At 36.3% G+C, this 13,563-nt stretch overlaps 1 protein-coding gene across 7 annotated transcripts in view; it reads left to right on the top strand.

Annotated features, from left to right (window-relative positions):
• R3HDM2 (R3H domain containing 2) overlaps positions 1-13,563 on the top strand; it is a 155,388-nt gene that overhangs the window by 73,229 nt on the left and 68,596 nt on the right. The window contains exon 1 of one of the 7 annotated variants that reach the window (XM_081310454.1): positions 9,565-9,585. The exons of 5 other annotated variants lie outside the window; for them this stretch is intronic. The gene's annotated coding sequence lies outside the window, so the exon portion shown is untranslated. Of the gene's footprint in view, positions 1-9,564; positions 9,586-10,360; positions 10,398-13,563 lie in introns of those variants that run through there. One more of the 7 variants, XM_081310453.1, reaches the window with a different exon arrangement.

Raw genomic sequence — 13,563 nt, 5'->3', positions numbered from 1 at the left:
GTATCTTATTTAAAAATCTTTTACTTCATATCAGGTCACGAATATTTACACCTATGTTTCCTTCTAAACATTTTACAAGGCCTGGGGATGTAACTCAGTGGCAGACCTCTTGCCAACCATATGTTGGGTTCTATCCCCAGTAGTGCAAAATAAAACAATAAAGCCCCCTATCGTTTTATAGTTTTATATTTTACATTTATATCAATGACCTGTTTGAGTTAAATTTTACCTAAGACATAGGTAAAGAGTAGGTAAAAATTATATATCCAATTGTTTTTATACTATTTGTTGAAAGCTTTCTTTTTCCATTAAGTTGCCTTTGCACCTTTGTAAAAATTCGGTTGGTGTATTTGTGTTGAGTCTCAGATTCTTTTTCTATTCCAATTTTCTATGTGTCTTTTTCTTCACCAATTCCATGTTCTCTTGATTTTTGTAGCTTTTTAAAGTCTTTTTTAAATTTTTTACCGAAAATTGAACTTAGGGTACTTTACCACTGAGCCACATCCCCAGCCCTTTTTACTTTTTATTTTGAGACAGGGTCTTGCTGAGTTGCTTCTGGCCTCAGTAAGTTTCTGAGGCTGGCCTTGAATTAGTAATCCTCCTATCTCAACCTCCCACATTGCTGGAACTATAGGGGTGTGCCACCGTGTCTAACTTAAAAGTTGTCTTAAAAGTTGAATACTGGGGAGGGGAGGGGAGGGGAGAGGGGACAGTGGAGAATGGGATAGACAGCAGAATACATCAGTCACTAGAAAGGCAATTTGTAAATCAATGGAAATGTAACTGATGTGACACACCAATCTGTATACGGGGTAAAAATGGGAGTTCATAACCCACTTGAATCAATCTGTGAAATATGGTATATTAAGAACTATGTAATGTTTTGAACAACCAACAATAAAATAATTTAAAAAAATAAATAACTTGAAAACAAAAACAAAAAAAACAAAAAAAAAAGTTGAATACTGATTCTTACACCTTATTCTTCTTTGGAATTATTTTGGCTCTTTTTATAACTTGCCTATCCATAAACGTATTAGAATAAGTTTGCATATATCTATAAAAACTCTTGCTAGGACTTAGAATGAAATTGTACTAAATCTATAAATCAACTTAGGAGAATTGACATCTTCACTATGTCAAGTTTCTAATCTATAAAATGGGCTAATGGTGTAGTAGCTCAGTGGTAGAGTGTATATTTAGAATATGGAAGGCCCTGAGTTCAGTCCCCAGCAACAACAACAAAAAAGATACATTTTCTCATTTATTTGGGTCTTTAATATATTTTATTAGAGTTTGTAGATTTCACTATACAAATACTTTACATGTTTAATTAAGTATGCAACTAAGCACTTAATTTGTGGGAAATAATCATAAGTGGTATTTTAAATTTTAGTTTTCAGTTATTTATTGCTACTTTATATAAATTTGATTTGGCAATGTTGACTACTTCCTGTGATCTAGCTAAATGTTTTTTCACCCCCATCTCCCTTGGCCCCCAATACTAGGAATTGAACCGAGGGGTGTTTTACCACTGAATTTCATCCCCAGATTTTTTTTTTTTTTTTTTTTTTTTTTTTTTTTTTTTGGTGCTGGGGACTGAACCCAGGGCCTTGTGCATGCATGGCAAGCACTCTACCAGCTGAGCTATATCCTCAGCCCCCCAGCCCCAGATATTTTTAAAAACATTTTTAGTTGTAGATGGACACAATACATTTATTTATTTATTTATTTATTTATTTATTTATTTATTTATTTATTTATTTATTTATTTATGGTGATGAGGATCCACTCTAGTGCCTCTCACATGCTAGGCAAGTGCTCTTCCGTTGAGCTACAGCCCCAGCCCCCCAACCTTTTTTATTTATTTTTATTTTGAGACAAGGTCTTCATAAGTCACCCAGGCTGACCTTAAATTTGTGATCCTCCTGCCTCAGCCGCTCAGTGGCTGGAATTACAAGTGTGAGTCACCGCACATATCTCATATTTTCTATTTTGAGGAGTTTGTATGTTTTGTTTTGATTCCTTGATATTTTATTTCTTTTTTAATATTTATTTTTTAGTTGTAGTTGGACACAATACCTTTATTTTATTTATTTATTTTTTATGTGGAGCTGAGGATTGAACCCAGGGCTTTGCACATGCTAAGCAAGTGCTCTACTGGTGAGCCACAACCCCACCCACTCCTTGGTATTTTCTATGTACACAATTATGTTGTCTATGAATAGGAATATGTTTTTCCTTTCTTGCCAATATGTATGCCTTCTATTTCTTTTTCTCATCTTATTCCATTGGCTTCATCTTCAGTTGAATAGGACTAGTGACAGTGAACAACCTTGCCCCCCCACACTTTTTTTAAATCTTAGTGTAATGTAAAAGCAGTCAGTTTTCAGGTTTGTTATACTTCATCTATATTAAACTAAGAAAATTTTCTTCTATTCCAACTTTGCATCTTTATGGATGTTGGATTTTGTCAAATATTTTTTTCTCTGTCAGTTGAAGTGATCATGTATTTTTTCTTTTTTTCCCTTTTTTGTGGTATTGGGGATTGAACTCAAGGGTGCTTAACACTGAGCTACATCCCCAGTCTTTTTTATGTTTTGAGACAAAGTCTTGATAGGTGTCCTACTTGAACTTCGGATCTTCCTGATTCAGCTTCCTGATTCAGCCTCCCAAGTAGCTGGGATTCAGGGGGCACACCACCATGCCTAGCCAAGTTTTTCTTTTTCAGACTGATAATGGTGGGTTGCATTGATATATCAAAAAACAAACCAATCTTACATTCTCAAAATAACCTCTTATGGTTGTAATGCATTATCTTTTTTTTTATCACTGGATTTAATTTTCCAATTTTTTATTTAGATATATAGCTTGGTTTGTAGTTTTCTTATGTTTGCTTAGTTTTAGTAAAAAGATAATTTGGCCTTATAAAGTGACTTGGAAAGTGTTTCCTTCTCTTTTGTTTTCTGAAGAGATTACATAGAATTGATATTATTTTGTCTTAACGTGTATGCTAAAATTCACCAGAGTAAGCATCTGGGCCTATGGATTTCTTTAGTAGTGATAGGGTTATTCAGGTTATCTATTGTACCTTGGGTAACATTTTTTAAAAAAAGATTTTGCTGATTAGATTTTAATAGTGAACCAATTTTGATTTATTTTTTATTTGTTCTTTTTAGATATATATGATAGTAGAGTGTATTTTGACATATTATACATGCATGGAATATGATTTATTCTTATTAGAATCCCATTCTTGTGGTTATACATGATGTGGAGTTTTACTGGTGGTGTATTTATGTATGAACATAGGAAAGTTATGTCCAGTTAATTCCACTGTCTTTCCTATTCCTGTTCCTGTTCCTCTCCTTTCCCTTTATTCCTGTGTCTAATCCACTGAACTTCTGTTCTTCCCCTCCCTTCAAATGGGTAACTTTTGATAGTTTATGATTTTCAAGGAATTGGTCTGTTTCAGTTAAGGGGTTAAAATGTCTACAAGGTCCGTAGTGATTTTTTTTTTTCAGATCTGCTATTAATAATATGTCTTCTCAGTCTCCTTTGTTAGTGTTGCTAGAGATTTATTAACTTTCTGGATTTTTTTCAAAGAAACAACTTTTGGTTTCATTGCCTTTCTTTATCTTTAGTTTCATTGATTTCTGCTCTTTATTAGTAGTCTTCATTCTGATTGCTTTGAACTTGTTTTATTTTGTTTATTTATTTTAAGTTTTTTTTTCTTTTTTTTTTTAAATAAGATTTTTTGTTTTGGTACTAGGAATTGGAACCAAGGGTGCTTTATCACTAAACTAACTATATACTTCAGTCCCCACCCCTCTTTTTTTTTTTTTTTTTTTTGCAACAAGGTCACAACAAGTTGCTGAGGGCCTTGCTAAGTTGAGGCTAGCCTTCAACTTGTGATCCTCCTGCCTCAGTGACTCAAGACATTGGTATTACATGTGTATGCTACCACGCTTGTCTTCTTTTTTTAATAAGGTAAAAAAATTAATCAGATTAATATGAATACTTATGTGGAGATTGTCTTAGCTTTGGCTACCATGATAAAATACCACAGACTAGGTAGTTTAAACAGCAGTAACATTTCTCATCATTTAGGAGGCTGGAAAGTTCATGATCAAGGTCCTGGCAAGATAGGTTTCATTCTAAAGCATCTCTGTAGAACTTATAGGCAGCTGTGTGCTCACGTGACCTCTTCTTTGTGCAGGAGGTAACAGAGAAAAAGAACTTACTTTCTGGTGTCTTTTATAAAGTCACTAATTGAATCAGAGCCCTACCCCTATGACCTAATTTAGCCTAAATTACTTCCTTAGAGGCCCAGTCTCCAAATATAGCAACCCTGGTGGTTAGGTACGGGAGGCCACTAGCCCATGAGCTAAGCATCCTCTCTCAGCTTTGAGTTAGGGGGTGTTGGTCTGACATTGCACGCCTTCTGCTGTGCAGTGCAAGGGTCTCCACCTTTGCTTGGCAAAGAAGTTTGCTCTAGCTCTGGACTTGGGCGTTACCCAATGGGATTGGACAACCCCCCCCCCCCCGAAACCTTATCCCCTGCCTTATTTAGTGAAGAATATTCTATCAAAACTCCTTTGTATGTCCCCCTATAAAAGCTATAAAAATAAAGAGATTCCCAGTGCACGCTCTTTCCAGCGTGGAAGCTGACCTTTAGGTCACAGAGCAGTCCCACCCTCAATATGAAAATTACTTCTGTGTCCTGTGCTTTTTTGCCATTTTCTTAGCTTAATGTTACAGCCAGCTCTTTTAAACCCAGTTCATCTCATCTGCGCGAGTAGCTGGTGAGAGTTAGGGCTTCAACATGAATTTTGGGAGGGGGAATACAAACAATACCAACATACCAAACATAGAAACCAAGTATTTACCCTATGTTTTTGTTCTTTATTCCTGGTGCTTCAAGTTTTGTTGTATTACCACTTATGCACGCACACATTGCTGCCACAGTATTGGAATCAAACCCAGATCCTCATGTTAGACAAGTGCTCTATACCAAACTACACTCCCAGTCCTATTTCCTTCTTTTGGCCATTCTTCTAGAGGAAGTTTCTTATAAAGAATCCTCTTAGCTGGGCATGGTGGTGCACGCCTATAATCCCAGTAGCTCGGGAGGCTGAGACAGGAGGATCGCAAGTTCAAAGCCGGCCTCAGCAATGGCAAGTTGAGATGCTCAGCAACTCAGTGAGACACTGTCTCTAAATAAAATACAAAATAGAGCTGGGGTTGTGGCTCAGTGGTTGAGTGCCCCTGAGTTCAATCCTGGTACCAAAAAAAAAAAAAAGAATTATCTTAGTTTTCTTCTGTCTGGATAATATCCTTATTTCATCTTTACAGAAGGATTTTCTCTGATATAGAATTCTGTATTTGAACAACTTTTAAAATGTTGTGCTAATTTCTTCTGGTCCTTGTGGTTTCTAATAAAAAAATATGAAGCTATTTAAGTCATTGTTCCCTTAATAACTAGTGTATTCTTTTTGTAGTTGCTGCCAATAATTTTGTTTGTTTGTTTGTTTCATAGTTTTTATTTGAATTTGGGAATAGATTTTGTTGTATTTAGCCTGTTTGGGGTTTGCCTCTTGAATCTATTGGTTTATACACATTTGTGAAGTTCATTTCAGCCATTATTTCTTCAAATATTTTACCACACTTTGGCTTTTTAAAAATATTTATTTATCATTGAAGGTCTCCTACCATTTCCGTATGCTTTCCCTTCTCTCTCCGTTTCTCTCCCCCAATTCGTCTTTGTTTACTGTAGTCTTGGTCATGAGGGGCAAGGGGGAGGGAAAAAAAAAGGGAGAGAATTGAACAACAGCAGGGGAGGTAGAGAGGGAAGATGGGAGGGGAGGGGAGGGGAGGGGGGAAAGTAGGGGATAGGAAAGGTAGCAGAATACAACAGTCACTAATATGACATTATGTAAAAATGTGAATATGTAACAGATGTGATTCTGCAATCTGTATTTGGGGTGAAAATGGGAGTTCAAAACACAATTTGAGTCAAATGTATGAAAGATGATATATCATGAGCTATGTAATGCTTTAAATAATCAATAAAAAAAATTTTTAAAAAAGAGCAAAAAAAAATGCTACCATCTTTCTCAAAAAAAAAAAAATATTTATTTATTTTTTTAGCTTTAGGTGGACACAGTATCTTTATTTTACATTTATGTGGTGCTGAGGATTGAACCCAGTGCCTCATGCATGCTGGGTGAGCACTCTACCACTGAGCCCCAGCCCCAGTCCCCACACTTTGGCTGTCTATCTTTTATTTTTCCCCCCTATTTCTGTCTCTCACTCCCCTCCCCTTCTCTCTCTCTCTCTCTCTCTCTCTCTCTCTCTCTCTCTCTGCTAGGATCAAACCCAGGGCCTATATCAATCACTATACCACTGAGCCACACCTTCAGCCCTATATTTATGTTTTTGAGACAGGATCTCTCTTTGTTGATCAGGCTGGCCTTGAACTCCTGAGCTCTAGCAATCCTTCTGCCTCAGCCTCCAGACTAGCTGGGACTACAGGTATGTTCCAGTGTGCTGAACTCTTCACCAGTGTCTTATTTCTCTTTCTGGAACTCTGATGTATCAAAGTAAATGTTACACTTTTGCATGTTATCCCACATATCCTAATGACCTGTACCTAGTCACCCCACCCTGTTGTTTTTCTTTGTTGTCCAGAATCAGTATTATATTTGGTATTTCCCTTGACTTGTCTTCAGATTCACTGAGTCTTTCCACTGTGATTTCTGTTCTGCTGTTGAATGCATATGTTTATCCTTCAGTTGTATTTTTCAGTTAAGGTTGTCAAGGCAATTAAATCCAATATCTGTGTCTCTTGATATTTTGACTATTCATCTTTTATACAAATTGAGATTATCTTGGCTCTAAATACAACAATTAATTTTATATTATATCCTGGAAATTTTGATAATTATGACAGTATGGGTTTTGTTTAAATTCTACAGTGAATGTTGACTCTTACTGTTTTTTTTTTTTTTTTAAGAGAGAGTGAGAGAGGAGAGAGAGAGAGAGAGAGAGAGAGACTTTTTAATATTTATTTTTTAGTACTCGGCGGACACAACATCTTTGTTGGTATGTGGTGCTGAGGATCGAACCCGGGCCGCACGCATGCAAGGCAAGCGCACTACCGCTTGAGCCACATCCCCAGCCCCGACTCACTGTTTTAGCAGACAGTTTACCCATTTGAGTTCAACTTGAAAGTTCTGTTCAACTTTCTTTGGTTCGTGATTCCAAAGTCATCTCAGTTTTTAAGCCTTTTACCGTGCTGGTTAGATTTGCCTTGCATGTGCATCACCAAGTAACTCATCTAGATGTGCAAGTAGTTATTCTTATAGTTTAGAATTCCCTTATTATATATTTTAGGAAATACATATTGAAGTATTCTAGACATGAAGAGTCATTATGAAAACTTTTTAAATTGTTTTGGAAAATATTATACATGCACCTATGTGTAAATTTGTATGTGAATCTTCTAAATGAACATTATACTCTTTTTTGCAAATTCTCTGTATGGTTATAAACTTCTCAAACAAAAATTTGGATGCAACAAAGAAATATAAGTCAAAAACATGTCATTCCCTGCTTAAAAACCACCAGTGACTTCTCATCTCACTAAATGTAAAAGCCAGTTTGTTTTAGTGGTCTATTTGACCTCTCATATTAGTCTTCCAACTCCCAGTGGCTTCTCATCTCACTTAGAATGAAAATCAGAGTCCTTTTTTGTCTTTAGTATGTCCTTTAATGAACTTACCTAATATTCTTAGAGCTTTTCATAGTACCTGGCCCATAATCAAAACACAAACTCAAAACAAAAGTGCTTGTTTGGATCAAAATGACTAGTTGTGGGGCTGGGGATGTGGCTCAAGCGGTAGCGCGCTCACCTGGCATGTGCAGGGCACTGGGTTTGATCCTCAGTACCACATAAAAGTAAAATAAAGATATTGTGTCCACTTAAAATAAATATTAAAAAAATGACTAATTGTGTCTTTGTGACAGACTTTATTCCTCTCCTCAGGTTGCCTATATACTAGCCATATGTTATTTTGTGCCATTGCAGACTTTTTGCCACTGGAAAATCCATTATTTGCTGTAGTAATAGAGATTGTTACTTATTTTCTTTGGGTCTTGAAATTAGGATCTGAGGCAGGTTCTCAGTGGTAGAGCACTTGCTTAGCATGCACAAGGCCCTGGGTTTTACCCCAGTACCACAAAAAGAATTAGGACCTGAAGTTGGAGTTACAGATCAGTAGTAGAGTACATGCTTAGCATGCACTAAGCCCTGGGTTCAATCCTCAGCTCAAAAACAAACAAACTTGAATGTTTTAAGTTTGTTACACAGCTCTAGCTAGCATACTTTCTAGAATTATTACTCTTCCATCCTTTGAATCACTTCCTTTATTTTAATCTGTCCTCATTCCCAAACTTATATTTTCTGTTTTCATTTTTTTTAAATCAATTTTGTCAGTAGGTGTTTTCACTATTTTTTTTTTAAATTGGTGGAGGGTGAGTGAAGATATTTTTTTTTTTTAAAGAGAGAGTGAGAGAGAGGGGGACAGAGAGAGAGAATTTTAACATTTATTTATTCTTAGTTCTTGGCGGACACAACATCTTCGTTTGTATGTGGTGCTAAGGATCGAACCCGGGCCGCACACACGCTAAGCGAGCGCGCTACCGCTTGAGCCACATCGCCAGCCCCTTCACTATTTTTTTTATTCCTTCATTTTATAACCAAAGTTTTCTCTCCATCCTTTAGGGGCAAATATGGCAGAGGGAACAGGTAGCTTCTAGTATTCTATGCTGCCTGCCTTCTGCTCCAAAATGAAAAATGATTTTACTAAATATAGTTCACTGGAAAGAGAATTCTCTGTAACTAGGATTAGTCTTTGTTTTACATTTCTAAAGTTGAGCCCAGTAGTTTTTAAGCTATTGTCCTTAAAAAGCTACAAGGCCCCTGACCTTGATTATTTTGCAGGTGAATAAATGTAAAAGTAAATTTAAAGGTGAACTTTTAATCTGGTACATATTGCAAATCATTATTCTTCACCAAAAAGACTTTATTTTGGCATGAACATGTGCAGAAGAAAGGAGTTGCTGCTGTGTCTTTAAAAGCTATCATCAGAGCAGTGTGGAGGCAGGCATGCCACTGAACTACTTGAATGAGAGCAAGAAGAGGAGGTGGGAGAGGGTGCTCTTGCAGTGTGTGTGTGTGTGTGTGTGTGTGTGTGTGTGTGTGTGTGGTGTGAGAGGGAGAGACAGAGAGAGAGAGACTGTTGGCAGAGCTCTGGGTGACATCTCTTAGAACAGCTGGGCCATGGTCTGCTTCAGAGCTGCTTGTCAGAGCAATTAGCTTGTCGGAGACACCGCAGCAAGGATCACTAGCAATTTCATTCAAGGGTGAAGGGGGTGGGTGTGGGGACTGTGGGCGGGGGAAGAAGCACAGGTTTCCCAGAAGGAATTTCTTCCGCAAAATTCCGGCAGAACAGATTCTTACAATGAGGTCTCCATTAATAATGTGAGCTTGCTGTTGGTGTAAATGCTGATCCTCCATTTGGGGTGAGTTTTGGATGATTTTCTTGCTTTATATAAAAGTCCTTGAACTTCACAGGCTGGGAGGGAAGAAGCTACAAAGAATGGTGTCTTTTCTATCTTGGTCTATTTAACTCTATTATAAACAGTGGAGAAATTAGAGAATTTTCAAATGTTAAATTTTGTGAGGGTTTTGTGGGCATTTTCGTTTGTTCTTTTTTAATCTTTAAAATATTTTAAAAACTAGGTTTGCTAGAACTTTTACTGTATTCAGATTCTACCTCTTCCCTGGCTATTTCAAGCAATACTTCATTCAGATTTAGCTTATGAGAACAGTGGTGATTTCTGTTCTCTTTGGTGATGCTGTTGACGCACATTGCAGGAAGCAGGGAATCCCCTATAAATATCCTTCACTGTGTCATTACCCAGCTATCCACACCCGGCTGGTGAATATGCTTCTCTGTCCTATGTCTTTATGTAACTGTCCCCTAGTCTTTAAATGTAATAAGAAGAAATATGTCACCTTTGCTATGTCTAGGAAGCTTTTGTGATTATAAACATCCTTGGAGGAATTTGTTAAACCTTTTTACTAAAAGTGCCTTTTTATGTATTAAGGCCATTGTATGAATTTGTTCTGGTTTTATCACTTTGTATTTTTTGTACTTGTTTGTTCCCTTGTTTCTTAAAATTGACTTGTTTTTGTTTGCCGGCTTTGGTTTATAAAGAGTGCAGAGATGGGATTCCCTCTACCGCCAGTGACGTAGTGATTTTGTTTGCAGTCTTTTTCTTCTGAGAGGGAGGGAACGGAGAGAAGGAAGAAGAAAAATCCATCTGAAGCGGTGCGTTCTTCTTCTATGACTTGATGATGACAAAACTGGGTACAATTAAATAGAGCTAAAGCCAAAATGGGGTGTTTTAATGATAGGGGTATTGTTTTGTTTCCTTTTAGAATAGGCTCAGACTGAAAGTCAGGATCGCTGAAGCAGGGTGCCTGAATTAACCCTGTAAGTCCTGATGCTAATGAATTTTGCCTAACTGCTTTTTCTAAATATGGAAGGAAAGGGAGCTCATAAGCTTTCTGGAACCTAGGATCCATTAATAATTCTAGGTTGAGTTTTCAAATTTGGAAATTTTCTGCTTTATTTGCACTGATTCTGATCAGACAGCTAGTATGTTGTTTTTCAGACCTCAAAAATGGGTAGTTATATAAAATTCTTTGCCACTCTGGTTTAGGAGAAAAATATTAGATATACTCCTATGTGTGAGCATAACAATCCAGCCCATCTTTTTTGGATTGAATGTTTGGGCTTCTACTTCCTTTTATGCAACTCCATCTTAATACTGCTGATCTTTGGAGGTATGCCTGCAGAGGTCAATTTGAAAAACTCAATAGGCTAGAGCCTAGGTAAATTTAAGAGTTGCCTGTCTGTGGATGTGTGTTTGGATAGTATATGTGGAAATGTGCCTTTAAAAACTTGCTGGCATATTTTCTATCTTGATTTTCTTTTCTGTTGTACTTTCATTTATTCTAAATTCTTTGTATGAAGTAAAAAAGAGTAATAATGTCTGGTTTTCAGATTAGATTATGCAGCCCTGTTTGCTATTGTAGCTCCATTATATTAATATTTATTTCAACTATAAATGTTTCAAACTAACAAAATCTAATTTTATTTGGAGAGAAGCAGTGTGGGGGAAGGCTAGAGGAAAGGAAAATAACCTCTGGGTAAATGGAGAGCATTCCGGAAGAATAACCTATTTAGAAGCTTGCCAGAGACTGGAGTTACAAGGTTAAGAGAAATTCCTTCACATCTTTGCATCTTGATATTGCAGCAAATATGTGGATAATTTCTTGCTAGCTTTTCAGGAAACCCCTGTGGTGGACAATCCTTATTAATCGTTGCTGGGAGACTGCCTTGACGTCACTGGGAGCGTTCCCGTCTGCAACTAGAACAGGAATAGCCTTTGAGGGGGAAACAAAACCAATGTGAAATTAAAAGAAGACAGTTCTGTTAAGTTGGTTTTCCTTCTGTTTGGGGGTGGCTGGGATAGACCAAAAGTCTTTCTTAAATGTTTCTGTCATTACCAAGGGAAGGTTTACCAGAAGATCATTTTATTTTGACCAAAAATTATATCTTTTAAAATCTTTGTTTTCTAATCATCAAGGTTTTAGAAAAGGTTGAGGAAAGAAAGCTGTTGAAAGTTGCTAGAGAAGTAAAATGTCAGTTTCTTTTTAATCTTTATTTATTTTTCTTCTTTTAGGAGGAGGAGGGAAAGATCAAGGGTAGTTTTTGCAAAAGGTGTGTTAGCATCATTCTAGGATAATTTAATTCTTACTGTTGTCTTCCTATCGCAGCCTACCACCACCACCACCACCTGCCTGTTATTGTATAGCCTGTTAAGCTTCTCTTTAGAAAAAGCATACTTACTGATTGAATGCTTGTACTCTGGAGTTCATTACTCAGCTTTACCAATTGCTAATTCAGTTACCCTGGACAAATTACTTAACCTCTCTCCATTTCTTTATATATAAAATGAGGATAATGATAACACCCACCTAGGAGGGTTGTTTTGAAATTAAGAGTTATTATATATAAAGCCTTTAAGACAGTTCCTGGTCATTTTGAAGGCTTAGTTAGTATTAGCCATGATTGTTTGTATTAAGAAATTAAATAGGAATATACCATTTGTGACTTCAGATCACATGTAATTTTTGAGGAAACCAGAAGAGACTTTTGAGCTATTTAAGAGACTTCTTATAATGAATTTAAGTATGATGTAAGCATTTCAGCTTTACTTTGACACAGTTGATCCTTTTAGGAGTTATCTTTTCTAATTTAATATTCAGAAGCCAAATTGAGACTATGTTCATTTAAAAAGATTAGCAGCTTTATAATCTTTTTTTTTCTTTCTTGACCATCATTCATCTTTTGACTTCTACAGAGTGTTGGCTTGTTTTTTTTTTTCTGTTTTACTTTTTACTTTTTTTCTTTTTTTTAAGGATTTTTTTTTTGAGAGAGAGAGAGAGAGAATTTTTTAATATTTATTTTTTAGTTTTCGGTGGACACAACATCTTTGTTTGTATGTGGTGCTGAGGATCGAACCCGGGCCGCACGCATGCCAGGCAATCGCGCCACCGCTTGAGCCACATCCCCAGCCCCTGTTTTACTTTTTACTATTGTTTCTGATCTACTTTCAAATCTTAAGATACTGTCTTTGATGTCTACCTTTGAATCTTTGTTATCTTTGCTTTTCTCTATGTGAGTTGATGTTGATTTTCTTCTTTTTTCATATATTTGTGAGACTATGATTTATATGAAGTACTATGTCTAAATATTCCTTAATATCATTAGTGTGAATGTGATGGTGGCATTAAACTCTAGGCCTCATGCATGCTAAGCATATATTCTATTATCGAGCTACACCCCCAGCCAAAAAATCTACAATTTTAAATGGGCCAGATATCAGATCACAAATACTAGAAGATCCAATATCCTATTTCCTCTTATCTTTTAATTTCACATTAAAAACTTAGAGTGGCATTCTTTTTGTTTGTTTGTTATGAAGCTTTGTGTTCATGCTATTGGGGAGACAGGATGGTGAACTAAAGAAAAATTTAAAAGTGAGAAGCACTACACTGGGACATGGTGAAACAATACCCCTGTCATTAAAACACCGCACTTTGGCTTCATGGTAATTCACTAAGAATTAACATGAGAAACACTAATTCTGTTAAGGGAAAATTTTTTTATTTCTAAAACTCTTTCATACATTTTTCTTGGAGTGTTAATGAGAATTGTAAACAAGATTTAGGTATAAAGATGTTTATCATAGCATTATTTTATTATAAAAATTAACTGCCAGGCCTGGTGGTACATACTTGTAATCCCAGTGACTTGGAAGGCTAAGGCAGGAGGATTGCAAGTTCAAAGCCAGCCTCAGAAATTTAGTGAGACCCTATCTTAAAATAAAATATTTTAAAAAAGGGCTAGTTACTTGGCTGCTGAT

This window comes from Spermophilus citellus (assembly GCF_964194105.1).
Source record: "Spermophilus citellus genome assembly, chromosome: 10".
Classification (NCBI taxonomy): domain Eukaryota; kingdom Metazoa; phylum Chordata; class Mammalia; order Rodentia; family Sciuridae; genus Spermophilus; species Spermophilus citellus.
Note: the sequence above shows the minus strand (reverse complement) of the source record. Positions and strands in the feature narration are given on the sequence as shown.